This window comes from Maylandia zebra, linkage group LG17 (genome assembly GCF_041146795.1).
Source record: "Maylandia zebra isolate NMK-2024a linkage group LG17, Mzebra_GT3a, whole genome shotgun sequence".
In the NCBI taxonomy this organism is placed as follows: Eukaryota; Metazoa; Chordata; class Actinopteri; order Cichliformes; family Cichlidae; genus Maylandia; species Maylandia zebra.
The window spans coordinates 14,820,855-14,834,772 of record NC_135183.1 but is presented as its reverse complement, the minus strand read 5'-3'; the positions used below and the strand labels follow the sequence as shown (position 1 = coordinate 14,834,772).

At 38.8% G+C, this 13,918-nt stretch overlaps 1 protein-coding gene across 5 annotated transcripts in view; it reads left to right on the top strand.

Moving 5' to 3' along the window:
• Positions 1 to 13,918, top strand: part of mast2 (microtubule associated serine/threonine kinase 2) — a 140,800-nt gene that overhangs the window by 8,981 nt on the left and 117,901 nt on the right. The gene's annotated exons all lie outside the window — the stretch shown is intronic.

The window sequence follows — 13,918 nt, the reverse complement described above, 5'->3', positions numbered from 1 at the left end:
AGGCCCAGGTCAGTGGCTCAAAGTTTTACTGGCCCATGTATAGTTTAACTGGCCTACTATTTTTATATATTTTTTAATATCAATACAACTTCATGAGTATAAATATTTTTGCACTGGTAGGAGATTTGATGTGAATTGAGGTAAAAATAATTCCACTTTATTAAAATTGAGCTTTCAGTTTACCTCCCACTGACACTTTCCTGTTAAACATACAAGTCCTTGGCTCTCTGCTGGGTGATATTTCCAACAGAACCTCACATCAGTCCACATAAACCTAAGCTCTCTTACCTGAGGACCTTTAGTAAATTAAACATTTGCACAGCACTGGTTCTCATGATTCCTGAGTCTTATTTTACTAAACAGCATGGAGTCCTAGTCACTGAAAGAGCAAACTCGTATCTATCATAATGATAAAAATAAATCATTGAAGCATTTTTGGAACATTTTGCCATATTTCAATAATTGCTCAGTAGTTATTCTGTAGATTAGAAGTAATGCAGGTCGTTAATTTCAGTTTAACAAACTTGGGATGTTCTGTGTGAATGCAGTGCAAGAAACAGACATGCGATGGATATTTCCTTGGTAATACCAGTCCAGTGTAATAAAGCCCTGTTTGCCTGGGATTAGTTTGAGTTGAATTTAAAACTAATCCTCTGGGAATTCCATCTGTGGTCAGCTGCAGGCCTAAAATGAATCTTAATAGACTTCTACAAAGATTGTTCCTGTTGAAAGGTAGCCCAATGTTCCTTACGTAGTCCTGCCATGGATGTTCTCCATCATATCATCTTTTGAAATTTTATTCTTCAATTAATATATCTTCATGCTCCGCAGCCAGACATGCTCTTTGACATATGTGGACAAAATGCTGTCTAACTTCCATTTAAAATTGCCAACACCACCCTCTTGTGCACATGAAAACACTGAAATATGGAAGCTAGTTTTTGATGGAATTTGTAGTTTACAAATTAGAAATGGCAGATTTGGGATTAAGATCACTGACCACCGCAGTCGTAGCAACATACCAAAGTCCCCAAGTAATCCTGGTCCCTTGTAAATAGAAGGGTAGTTGCTGCATTGCAAAAATTCCTAGTGCCATTGTTATTAATTATTTCTTGCACTAATATATGATACAGTGATTTTTAAAAGATTCAAACATTGTAAATATTACAGCCAAATCTGAGATTCATTAACTGTGTCGTCATACCTTTACTATTTATTGTCCATTAGTTATGTTGCCATGTCATTTGATACATTTAGTTCAGAGTGCCAGATGTGCTTTTCAAATTGTAATTAAATTGCTCATTTTTTGGCTATGATCCACTCTGATGATGAGTCTGGTGATCGTCTTGTCGTGACATGCATCAGCACAATAACATGTTGGCTTCCGTTAAAAAGGCTGTTTTGCATGCAGTATACTTCCTAATCTGTACTGTCCTTTGCATCCCATGTTTGTGCTGCAGAAAGATGATGGTAAACTTTTATTAGTGCCAGAGCATCAAAAACCTGGCAGCCCTGCACAATTCGTGTTGCTTTTATTAGTAGAGTGATCGCATAAAAAGTCTGCCAGCTGACAAAGCATCAACTCGTGTGTGGCAATGACCCAAGTAAATGCAGCTTCTGAATGGTTCAGTATTCTGAGAGATCACTGCTTCCATGAATCTCCTGCTGCTCAAGAAAACTGCAGCCCAAATCTGATGCAGTATGCTTTCTTATGGTGCCACATGTGCATGAACACACATGTTGCAAAAATGGGCGTATGCGCACACATACCCATATACCCACATACCCACATTACACATATGTGTTTTTTCTTTTATTTGTAAGTGATTTGCAACTGTATTATATTGAAAGATCTAAATGTTGGCTCAGCCTCCGTGTAGGAAGGTATGAAACGTTAGGGCTGAGATCAGGGCTACTTGATAAGACACACACTACTCAGCAGCTGTGAGACCCCTCCTTATTTCCCCTGCTGCATTTTGCATACAGGCAGGTTTTGTCCCTTACTGTGAGAGGAAAACATCTTTTGACCAGTATGTTGACAATTTTCCCGATGCCTTTCTTGCTCATTGTGTTTGACATTTCTGCGCTAATATAATAAGCAATTACTTTGTTGATTTTAGTGCGTCTTTGTGAGGGTTTTTTTTGATACCTTGGTTTCTGGTGGTGTACAGGCTTGTCTCACATTCATAAACTATATTTGATTAACTATATCAGCCACTATACAGTTTTTCTTCATGCGTTCATCATATACTGTAGCTAATTATGTGTTTTCAGGTGTTTGAATAATCTAAAAATTATCTGTAGCATATGACTGTAGTCAAGTACATTCAGGAATCTTTTGCTCCCTAAACCAACAGAATAGACCGTATGCCTATGGTAATTATACTAATGCCTAATGGAAATAATGTAGTATGCTAGCTTTGTACTACGAAGCCTGAGAGACTCTGATTGTTCTTTGACTTGCCATTACTCCTTAAATGATAAAGATGGATCTTTTTCATTGCACTTAGCTTTTGTTCTTCTCAGTGGCCTACATACGATAAACATTATGATAAAAACATGTCTCATTGATCTCAACATTATCTCATCATTCACACAGCAAAGTTATTTATTTATTTTATTTGCTGGGACAAATCCCGTTCAGGTTTAGGTACACCTCAATAAATCAAATCATGACTTGAGGATTTCCTGTGCTGTACGCAGAGACTTAATGTTTCCAGGGATAAAATTTTGTGTAATCCTCTGATTTTTGCAAATTAAACGTTGAATTAACGAGCTGGAACTTGGCTCGCTCTGGTCCAAACTGCAGCACTGACTGTGCATCTTTCTGCCATTTTGGGGATCATTTCTCACTCTGTCTGTTTTCATGGCTCAGAGCTTCTTAGTTGCCAAAAGCTGTGGTGTTTTTCAAGTTTTACAACAGAGGTTATTGTGTATTTCTGCACATATTTCATATGCAGTTTTCTATCTTTTTCAGTCAAGTGGCCACATTACAAGAACACATTTATATAGACACAATGGAATCGCATGGCCGGAGTAAAATTTTCAAAAGTCAGTCATGTTTTTGGGAAAATTATTATTTTTTTATGTTGTCAAATCTTAAAGTCAGCATAGTTGTGGTTCATGCAACAAAATAAGATTTTTCCACATACTTTTTGTATAATTACAGAAAATCAAATAAACTTCAGTATGATTATCTCCAAAAATGCAACCCAAAGAAGCCAAATGTTAATGTCAGGCTATAAAACATGATCCAGTAATAATACTGTCAGTTTATGTGGAGACAGCAGAGATCCTTTGGATAATGTCAGTTACATCCATTCATTTTCAAACTGAGCTTCAACGACGGGTGGAGACTCGAGACCAGGTGTCTCCACATAACACACACCCCTCACATCTGAACACACATGATTGCACACGCATTATTTTGTGTCTTTCAGCTGCTGGATGAGAGCCAGACATTTAATGAGCTTTATCTGTGTGGCAGAGGCGAGCAGCTATATGAAAAGCTATTTAATATCTCAAACCACTCTATTGTTTCTGGCTGGCTGGTGTGAATTGTAATGGAAGTTGTTGTTGTGTGTTTTGTGTTAGGCTCTTCACCAAGTACTTTTTATTCTTTAGTAAGATTTTCCAGCAAAATAACGAAAAAATTAGAAATAAGATCACGAAATAAACTTTTAATCTATAAAAACATGATGTCACATTGTCATTGTGTTGAGTCAAGAGTCTGAGCTCACCCGTTGTGTCTTATATCTGATAGTGAGACAACAGGGAATACTTTCATTGTGTTCAAAATCATTGGACTTTATCCGTGATCATCGCCTGGCCAAATAATCAAATAACCGATCATTTTCCCCCAAACTGAAACACGCTCATGAATCTGTGTTTGTATGACTAAAGAAAGGTTTGATTCCAGCGCTGTTGAGCTTTTCCTCCCACAAATAATTTTCTCAGTGCGCACAGAAAGAGGATGAGGAGGTGAGATGTGACATTTTCCTTTGTGACATTTTCTGAATGCACCCCACTGCTCGCAAAGAAACCTCCCCCTTCTAACATTTTCACTGCTTATTCCTGTCTCCTCTCACTGTAGCCAACAATGTGGCTGCATCCAAACTGCTCCACCTACTAATGAAGAGATCCACAGCAACCATCTTATTATCTGGCCTGTGGTTCAACAGTGGGTTATTTACTTCATGTCCCCCAGCGCGACTGAGCAGGCCAGTGAAGGTCACCTCACACTAGGAGAGGGAGGCAGGCTGGAGATGACCTGCTGAGCCTGACCTCAGATTAAAGCACACCTCATCTATCATGCTTTCTTTCTTTGTTTTCGTAGTTTTTTGTTACCACCCTAATCTCATGGTATGTCATAGTGTTATGGTGTTGGTTTAAAATGCACGCCTTCCTCTTTTGGAGTTTTGTTTTATTGCATCCTGATAGTTGTATCAAGTATTGTACAATTAAAGGTTACTGTCAGCTACTCTGACCTCATATTAACTTCACACCCAGGTCACATGGCTGCAATCCAGAGATTTTACTCACTTCTCCCAGGGTGACACATCATCTTTTACAAAAACAGCTTTGCATTAGATTCATTTAACAGTGACGTGGTTCTGATATATCTGATATACCCATGGAGCTTGTGGCTTTCATTCCTCCAGTGTCGTTCCAGACATTTGGTGAGTTATTCCCATGGTGCACTGGACTTTCTTTTAGTTTTTGTGCTTCAAACCTGTAAACTTGTGACTATGCCCACTTAAAAATATTGTCAAACAATCTATTTGCTGAGTTGTGAGCAGCAAAAACTAGAGTGTGGCACTTCTTACTGTTACATTTGATCTGTATTTGAGCTGTTCCTGACAGTTGTATGTTGGATGCTAAAAGATGGCGATCATTTGAAGTTTCTTTCATCCTTTGTCAAACTTCATATAATAGTTTATCACGTTTACTGGATAGATAACAGAATATATTCAAATATCTCCACATTGACTTAGTGAGACAGCGCAGATGTGGAACATTTGTGGGTGTTTTTTGGATACTCTTCTTCTTCTTCTCTTTCTTTTCCTCCTCATTCTTTGTTCCTGATCACACTGTTTATTTGGGTGGGCAAGTATGACCTCATGGTGACCAGACAGTGGAGTTACTTGTCTGTTTGGCTGGCTGTACGCAGACAATGGACACATCTTCACACTGATTTTAAAGTTTAGTAGTGACTCAACAGAGTCCTGGAACATGTTGAAAAGCTTGTAGCTGGGTTTATAGTTTACAGGTGACCTGGCTTCCTGTGATGTGATTACTACTGTACCAAGCGCACCTTACAACACAAAATAGCAGCGAGATGAGAGTTAGTCTTGGAGCGTTTCAGCAGTCATCGAATCAGTTTGAAGACTGTTCAAGTTTAAGTGATAAACAATTGAAAACATAGAAGGAAAATCTGATGCTGTAGCAGCTGGAAAAATACCTCTTAACTTTTGATCCTTTATCTTGCTTCATGCTAGTTAGTTCTTCTGCTGCTGGTGTGTACCATAGTAAAGGCCTGAAAAGTGCTTTCAATCTGCATATTTCCTGAATGGCTAACAACTTGTAATTTACAAGTCATTGGCTATTGGGGGCTTGCAGTGAACACTAGTCTAATTTTTATATTCTACATTTTCTGTTAATATATTTGCGCTGATACAGACTTTTGGATGCGCTGTTCTACAGTCCAGCCTTCCTATTGTTCCCCAGACGTAATCTTTTTCAGCATTTTAGAATAATTTCAATTCTTTTATTCAGTTACTACTATTAATAATAGTTGGTATAAAGTGGCTTAAGTATTCAGATTTAAGCATTTTATCTTTTTTTTTAATGCCTTGAGCAGCGATGGGTGAACGACGTGAATGTTTTATCTATATTAGAAGTACAGAGCCAGTTTACAGAAGTGTCAAATGCTGGATCTGACCCATATTTTAGGATTTGATTGTTTTTGAGAAATAAGATACTGTCGAGTCATACAAAAGAAGGAAGTTCTGACAAGTTTATTGATGCTTTGATGGGCAGGACTGTACTCTGTGTCCTGTGATTGGGTTTTCTGTGTTTCCCTATCTCTCCCTGTCTCTTTCTGAGTATTTCTGAAAAGTCCAAACCCGTGTGGAAAGTACAGTTTGTGCTCTATGAGGTGTGGGCGTTGTCTGCAGTGCAAGAGGAATGTGTGGTGAGGTCGTTTTCTTTAGTCCAGTGTCTGCAGTTCTGTTAGAGAATGAACCTGCAGCCAATTCACAGGTTGTAATATGGTCATTTGTTACTGCGTTGCCACTGTTGCCATGGACAACAGCACCCAGAGGCAGAGATGATGGGCTCTTACTGATTAACCATGAACCCCTGTTCCTCTGTACAGATAGCGGTCTCACTGGGAACAGTTTTTGGTTCCAAGTCACTGTTTGAAAAACAAAATTTTTTTTCCATATCATTTACTGGTGGGGCTCACCAGCTTTTAAACACAAAATGCTGTTTGTGAGCCTTTATATGTTACTTAAAGAAATTTGAAGGAACATTGAGCCCACGTAAAGTGTCAGTGAGATGATGTGGTTGCTTATGTTGAAGTAAATGAGCATGAAGTTCGTGATGCCTGGAGCTGTTATTTTGTGGCAACACAAAAAAATCAGAATAGATTTTCCTGACAGGTTTCTTGCGTGTCAGGATCTCAATGAGTTTTTTTCCTCTTTAATTACAGTAAGTCTTGTGATTTTGGTATTTCTGCTCATTTAATTTTTGTTCTCCGTGGTGTTATATGTGGGACTGAGGATTGTCATTTGGAATTTTATGACTTGTTTTTGGCGTTAGAGCTTTGCATGTGGACAAACAGTTTTCCACAAACCACAGCTGAGGATAGGCAGCAGCTGTCCTGGCTCACTACACCCTCTCTGCATTGCCTGTTTCGGCCTCCATCATTCACATCCATCTGTCTGACTATTTTCCTCTTTCCTGTTATTGCTTTCTTCCTGGCTTTTCATTTCTGCACTCATTCTTCTGGCTCAAATGCAGCTAGAATACATCAACCTTGTATTAACTCTGATTAATAGCTTTGTATTTACACACAAATGCATGTGTATACACACACTGAGCTCTTATGGGGACACTCCTGCCTCTTCACCCACTGACAGAGGGGAAGTATATATGATGCAACGTTATCCTGTTCAGACAGAATTTGTTGTTGCACAATTTCATGATGCAACATACTGAATGATCTTAGCTGGCTTACTGACCTGTCTTTTAATGCTGGTTCAAATATGTTTATGGTAGCAACTAAACATCATTATTACAACAAAGGACCGGAGGATTAATTGTATTGTAATCTCAATGGCTTTAAACAATTATGAAAATGTAACTGAGATAATAGGGAAACAATATCACTTTTTTGCACACATTTTGTCTGTGGATAAATCTCATATCCCGATACAAGTCGGTTCTTATCTGATAACAATATATATATCACACTATAGTGCATTTTCTATAAATTCAGCGAATAGTTTATATAGTTGCCACATCAAAAGTACTATCTATTTTCTACATATAAATGAAATAATTGAAAATGAAGTAAATACAGGCCTTGCATTGCGTTATGTTACATGAGCGCTTCCCTGAGGCCTCTGGGTATCATTCCTGCTCCTGTATGGCCTTCGGGAAACTAGCGTGTCTGCAACCGTCGACTGCAGAGCATCCAGTCTCGGATCAACTGCACCGTCTAACTCTTACAGGGATGCGTTGTTCGGCTCGTCAACATATCTGTTGTAGCAGTATTGTATGCTGCGTTGCAGATACTTTGGCCAAATACTGGTGATATAAATGAAGCAACTCAACCCGTGTGAAGTATTTTCGGCTGGGCGTTCTGTACCTGAAGTTGTGTGTTTTGACCAACGCGTGAAACCAGATATTTAAAGAAAGTTAATAAACGGCTGCTACTATCTTAATGAGTCTTTATTATACGGCGTTTCCACAGAGAAAAGCCTGTTCTGACGTTTGGCTTTGTGGTTTATTTTGAGCACTTGACGTCTCTTTTTGCTTCTCATTCATAAACTCTCTCCATGCTCTTTCACATGATTCTTGCTTAGGTGGTAGAAGAAGTTTGTTGTGTCTGTGACTGTGGTGGGGAGCTGTTTACTGCAAATTTTAAAAGTACAGTTTTCTGCTCCGTGTCAGACTTTTCAGAACCGAACAATGTCCACGCTACAGAGGTAGCCGCTCGTTGAGGAATGAGCTCGTCCATTTGTTTTGACTGGTTGCTCTGCGGTGCCGTGGCAACTGTTGCAAACCGTCATCAAAAGCAATGAAAAATGTTGCAGTGAACGGTGTGGTACTGAGATGACCTGACACAAAATGTGAATGGGGGTTGAAATGTTTGTTAAGTGATGCTCGTTCACAGTGGATGAAGATTTACTCCTCGCTTAACCATATATCTTCCTGGTCCTAAATATGAACACTGGCATCATTCAAAGTCACTCCAAAAATGTAAAATCTTTCAAGTATTTTACCAGACCGCCTCTTTGTTATGAAATAAAGATCTAAGCACATAAAAGCAGAGTTAAAAAAAAAGAAATTTAAATCTTTTAGTTTTTAACATGTCGTATGTAACATTATACTAAAAATTAGAGATACCCAAAAATCTAAAGTGAGCTTGTTGACCATTAAACTAGACTTAAAAAAGCCATTCATATAACATCAGTTATTTGAATCTTCTTGTATTTTCTGTCTACATGTATGTGCCACATGTCTATAGTAAACGTGATCTTCTATTGGCAAGGAAAGCTTAACAACTAAAAATGAAGGGAATAATAGAAAAAACTTGCTGGCCTGTTAAATCCTGTTTGACTGTTGACTGCAGCGCACTTGTACTTCTGCTGTGGTGAGCCTGAACACCCACAAATGTTGGATGCTATGGCAGTTTCCCCACTAAACAAAACATTAACAGCTAGAAACGTGCTGTTTAACCCTTCACTCTGCACGCTGCTCTGTGCTGTGTTCTTGCATCGGCAGCATTTCACTTGCAAGTGCTTGTGGTAATTTTGCAGCATTTCCTTAGTTCATTGAACAGTTAAGGCACCCTGATCATGTTTTGGATCTGTCGGTGTCTTTTGCTGTCAGAGAAGTCATGTAAAAGATTGCATCATTATTCATGTTATTAGTAATAATAATAATCTATATTTTCATGTATTTGTTTATGTTTTGCTGTGTGGGTGTAAGATTCAGTGAAGTCACAAGGCTGCGGTTGAGCTGCTCCACTGGGGACAGTTCCACTTACTTAACTCGTGTGATGCACGCACCACTGTAACAAGTTTTTTTTTCTCTCTCTAAATGATAGAGGGATCATCATCCGCGAGCTAAGCTGGGAGCTTGTTTTCAGGCCCACTTGATGACAGATGTGATGGATTGTGGTCTGGTGTATGTTACATTAAAGTGTGGCTTAGAGCTCTGTGGGACATGACAAAAGATTAATGTCGACCCAAATGCAGTGAAGCAGGAGCATGAGTTTGGAGGGAGCTGTGAGCTGGAGAAGGAAGAGAGAAGAGAGGAAAGGAGAAGAAGGTTGTGAAAAACTGGTTTTACTTCCTTCTTATGGTTATGGGTCTATTGTTTGTTGAATTACGTTAGGATTTGTTATTCTTAATTGGTTTTAAACTTTTTAAAATCTCTTTCTGAAAGCTTTTCTGAGTGTTCATGTGTGTTTTAACCTTCTTTGTGGTGTAAACATATATTAATTTGGTGCTTTTTAAGAACTAAACTCTAATACCATACACATCACTGGATTTCAAAGGTCTCAAGATGCAACAGTGGCCCTCTCCTTATCTTCTTTGGTTCTTACTCCCAAACTGTTATCCTGAAATACAAGTTACCATGTACCTATGCAGAACTGTACATTAAGCTTTAAAAAAGGGCCTCATTTATCACAGATGGGTGCTTTGAATTCTGAATAGAAGTTCTCAAAACAAAAATACAAAAATAGTCTTTTTATAGCAGATACCATTAGAATACCAAAATCAGTTTCTTACGTAATTTTGTCAAGTGAGTAAATGTTCCTGTCCTCCAACCTTCTGTCCCTACCAGCTGACTAATAGGTAATGTCACTTAAGCCCTTTTTTTTGTTGCTGTCGTTTTCATATTTCATACATTCATTCATAAACTTGCTGAATGTACTTACAGAGCTGTGTTACATGCATAATGCACCATTGGTAGTGACCACTGCAGAATGCTTTGTTCATCAACGTTTTGTGTTCAAAGAGGAACAGGTGGCAAAGTCAACGACATGCCAAAAACTCCATGTCCTGGAGTGGCTACTGGAGTCTGGCTCCAAAAAGTCAATCCCTATAGACACCTATGTTAAAATGTAAAAACCTTACAGCAGTAAAAACATGTTTACAGCGTGAAACAAGCAAACAAAAAAGCTTTGGGTTCTATGGATACCTTTGTCCTTTGTAACAGCTTCACAGTCAGTCCATTTATACAGTATCTGTTAACTTGTTCATCCAGACTTTGTTAAGGCTTGAAGGTAGAGGTGTGGCTGATTTGATTGACAGCTCCATTCTAGGTCTCACCTTCAGTGTTTCAAGTCACTGAATTGGCACACTTGAACTGTCCGTGCCTTTGGTGCATTTTTATTGGAATTAAGTGTCAAATAATACACAGACTGGCCAAGAAATTTTAGCATGTTATTAATCATTTTCTTGATGCTAGTTAGCACTGATGTGCATTTCTGAACCTGTACAGTTTGTGGATGTAGCACCAAGCTAACTTTGCACCCCACCATCAGGAGTAGCATCACTGTAAATAATACGTCCTCTTGTCCCGTAACTGATTTCCCTTTGCAAACAAAACTTTCCTTTGTTGCAGCAGGTAGAACTAATCGGCTCCATTAATACCTGGATACCCATCACAATTGGAAATGTATCTAGCTCTCATCTGTGTTTACTTCCCAGTGACAGATGTACAGTATGTGTTTATATCAGCAGTCTTGTAAAGCTGACTCTGTGACAGTGTGTGTGTGATGGATCACAGCTGATGCTTCTCTCTCTCTCACACACACACACACACACACACACACACACACACACACACACACACACACACACACACACACACACACACACACCTCTTTCCTCTTTGCTGTCTTCTATGTTAATCCATTTCATTTTAGTCTCTACAAAAAGCTTGGATCAGCAGATTACTTGTAATCACAGCTTCCTTAGCAGATTGCGTTCTGTCTGCCACCTGCTGGTTGCAGTTGGAGTTGCAGCAAGTTGAATGAGGGCGACAATCAATTTAAATGTATTCAGCCAGTGCTGCAGTGCTCTGCGTGTCTTGCGGGGAAGAAAAATCTGTGTAATCACTGACTTTCCTTCCCCACAAGACATCCTGTCATTAGTTGCACAGATGTGGCTGTAGCAACTGAAGGTGTCCATCAACAGTGGTGCAATGATACACAGTAATCAGTCTGACATTGGCCAGGGAGAGTTGTGCTCTCATTGCAAGCAGAAACAAGGCACTGCGATTATACTGTTAGTTTTTGTTTTTCTTTGTCCACTTCAGAATCAATATTCTGTATCTGCTGCTTCTTTCTTCTAGTTGTACTTCATTTATCTCTCTACAAAACCTATGAGATTTAGAAACATGAAAATTCATGACATGCTTCTTAACTGTAAAACAAATAAGTAAATAAAATAAGAGACACTTTAAGTGGCGAGAGAGAGAAAGTGCAAGAGAAAGGAATAATCACTTGGTTGCAGTCAGGTTATGCATCCATGTCACAGACTGTATTTAAAAGACGGACAGGGATGTCACCCCCTGGTATGGGACTTGAAGAATCAGCATTAGTATTTAAGCCATTGCTGTGTCCTTGTATTGTGCAGAGATACAAATACTGATAACAGATGCTATAATTTCACCCAGAAGTCTGCATATTGACATGTTGAATGAATTAAAATGAAGCAGGCTGACTCCTGCTTGCCAGAAATGTGTAGCGGTTCATGCATGCATTTATGTGCTGTATTTTCAAGTGTCCCAGTCATTGTTGCCTGTGGGTAACTTGTATTTCTTTTGTGTGATTCTTGCCAACAGCACCGCATGAAAATATGCTGTTTACCTCTTATATGTTGTCGACCTGTTGTGACAGCTCTTCTAAGCTCTTCTTATAATCTCACACTGTATTCAAACAGGCAGAAAAGTTATTAAAGTAGCTTGCATTGGGAGACTTTGGATAAATGCACATTTAAGAACTACGTCTGAAATATTTTTTTTTTCAGAAAAGTCTTCAGTGTCTCATCCTCAATGAATTCTGGCCTTCATAGAAATGGCGGAAGTGTGAAAGTGTTTTGTGACTGAGTATAATGTGTGATTCTAGCTGAGTGGCGGCTGATGTGAAGCAACACGCGCATAAGGTTTACATATTAATACTGCATGGAGGTACTGAATATTCATCTTCTGCTGTAATTCATTACTGCAGCTTTAAGTATTGGTTACAAGTTGCACATGATTACACTGTATTTAGTGGGTTTGAGGGACGCGGTTGGAGACTAACGGAAGCTTTCACTAAAACTCCTTCATACATGTGGCCGTCTGGGAGCTCGTGTGTACATGTTGCGAGCTGTCCAGATGTTTCTGGAAAAACCTTGTCAAGCATTGGGCTGCGCGCAACGGAGAGGAGGATATGAGCCCAGGCAGGCCCTGTTTCCATGGCAACAAAAGAGATTTCCAAAATCATGTGAACCTTCTGCTTTTGTGTTTATGTGTGTTGGCTGTACTTGGGGATATCAAGGAAGTCCAGAGGAACCTTCTTTTATTAAACTGACAAACTGAATTAGGCTGTCCACTTGCTCTGCAGCTGCAGAGTTTTGATGGAGAGGCTGTTGTGGCTGTAAGTGTTAATGACACAGCAAGCATGTCTTGTACTGTCTGTCAGTTGAATAGCATGGGAAACAGTACTGTGTGTGTGTGTGTGTGTGTGTCTGATGTGGTAGTTTGAGAAGTAGATTTGGTGCTAGTGGATGCTTTGCTTTAATTTTGGCTGTAAGCCTGCATTCATGGGGATTTTTCCTGCACTATTGTGAGTTTAAGTTACACAAAACATTTATTTTTGAATTTTTTATTCCTATATATATATATATATATATATATATATATATATATATATATATATATATATATATATATAACCCTCAACTGTAACTTCTAAAACTTTGTCAATAACTAGAAAGTGTAGATGAGCATCAAATCAAGTAATGTGTGTCCCTTTGTTTTGTGTGTCAAATAAATAAAAATGTGGTTAGGCTGAAACTGCTATTCAAACATCTGCAGTGTTGTCACCCAAATAGCATCTTCTTCCTCAGTGATGTCTATGTAGAACTGTTATTACCTAGAGATTACATGCTAGTCTAGTGAAACTGTAATGTTTAAAGACTATTGAGTAAAGTGGAAATTCATCACAGTCAGGTATGCTGAAGAAGATAAACTGAGGTATGACCTGCAACCAAGATTTTGAAGAATTCTTTCACCTATAGACTCTACCCTGCTATCTTTTACTGCTTATTTAATCTACATAATCTCTTTAGCCACAACATTAAAACTACCAGTAGGTAGTCTGATTATGTTGCTATAGTAGCATCTGTAAGGGGATGGGATGTAGATACCACATATCACCTGATACCAGGTACACCTACAGAGGTGTGGTTAAGCCCACATCGCAACTGCTCAGAGCGGTTTTGGCATTAGCAAGGGGGATCGGCAAATGTATATATGTTTTTTCTTTCCTCTTGCGAACCAGCTGAAACTTTAGATTTTCGACCTTGGTGGCTGTAAAGGATATCAAGGAAACATGGGGAAAAAAAAGATGAATCATGTGTCTTACTTTAAGCTTTGTGACTCTACTTTTATGGCAGAGATGACATCTGAT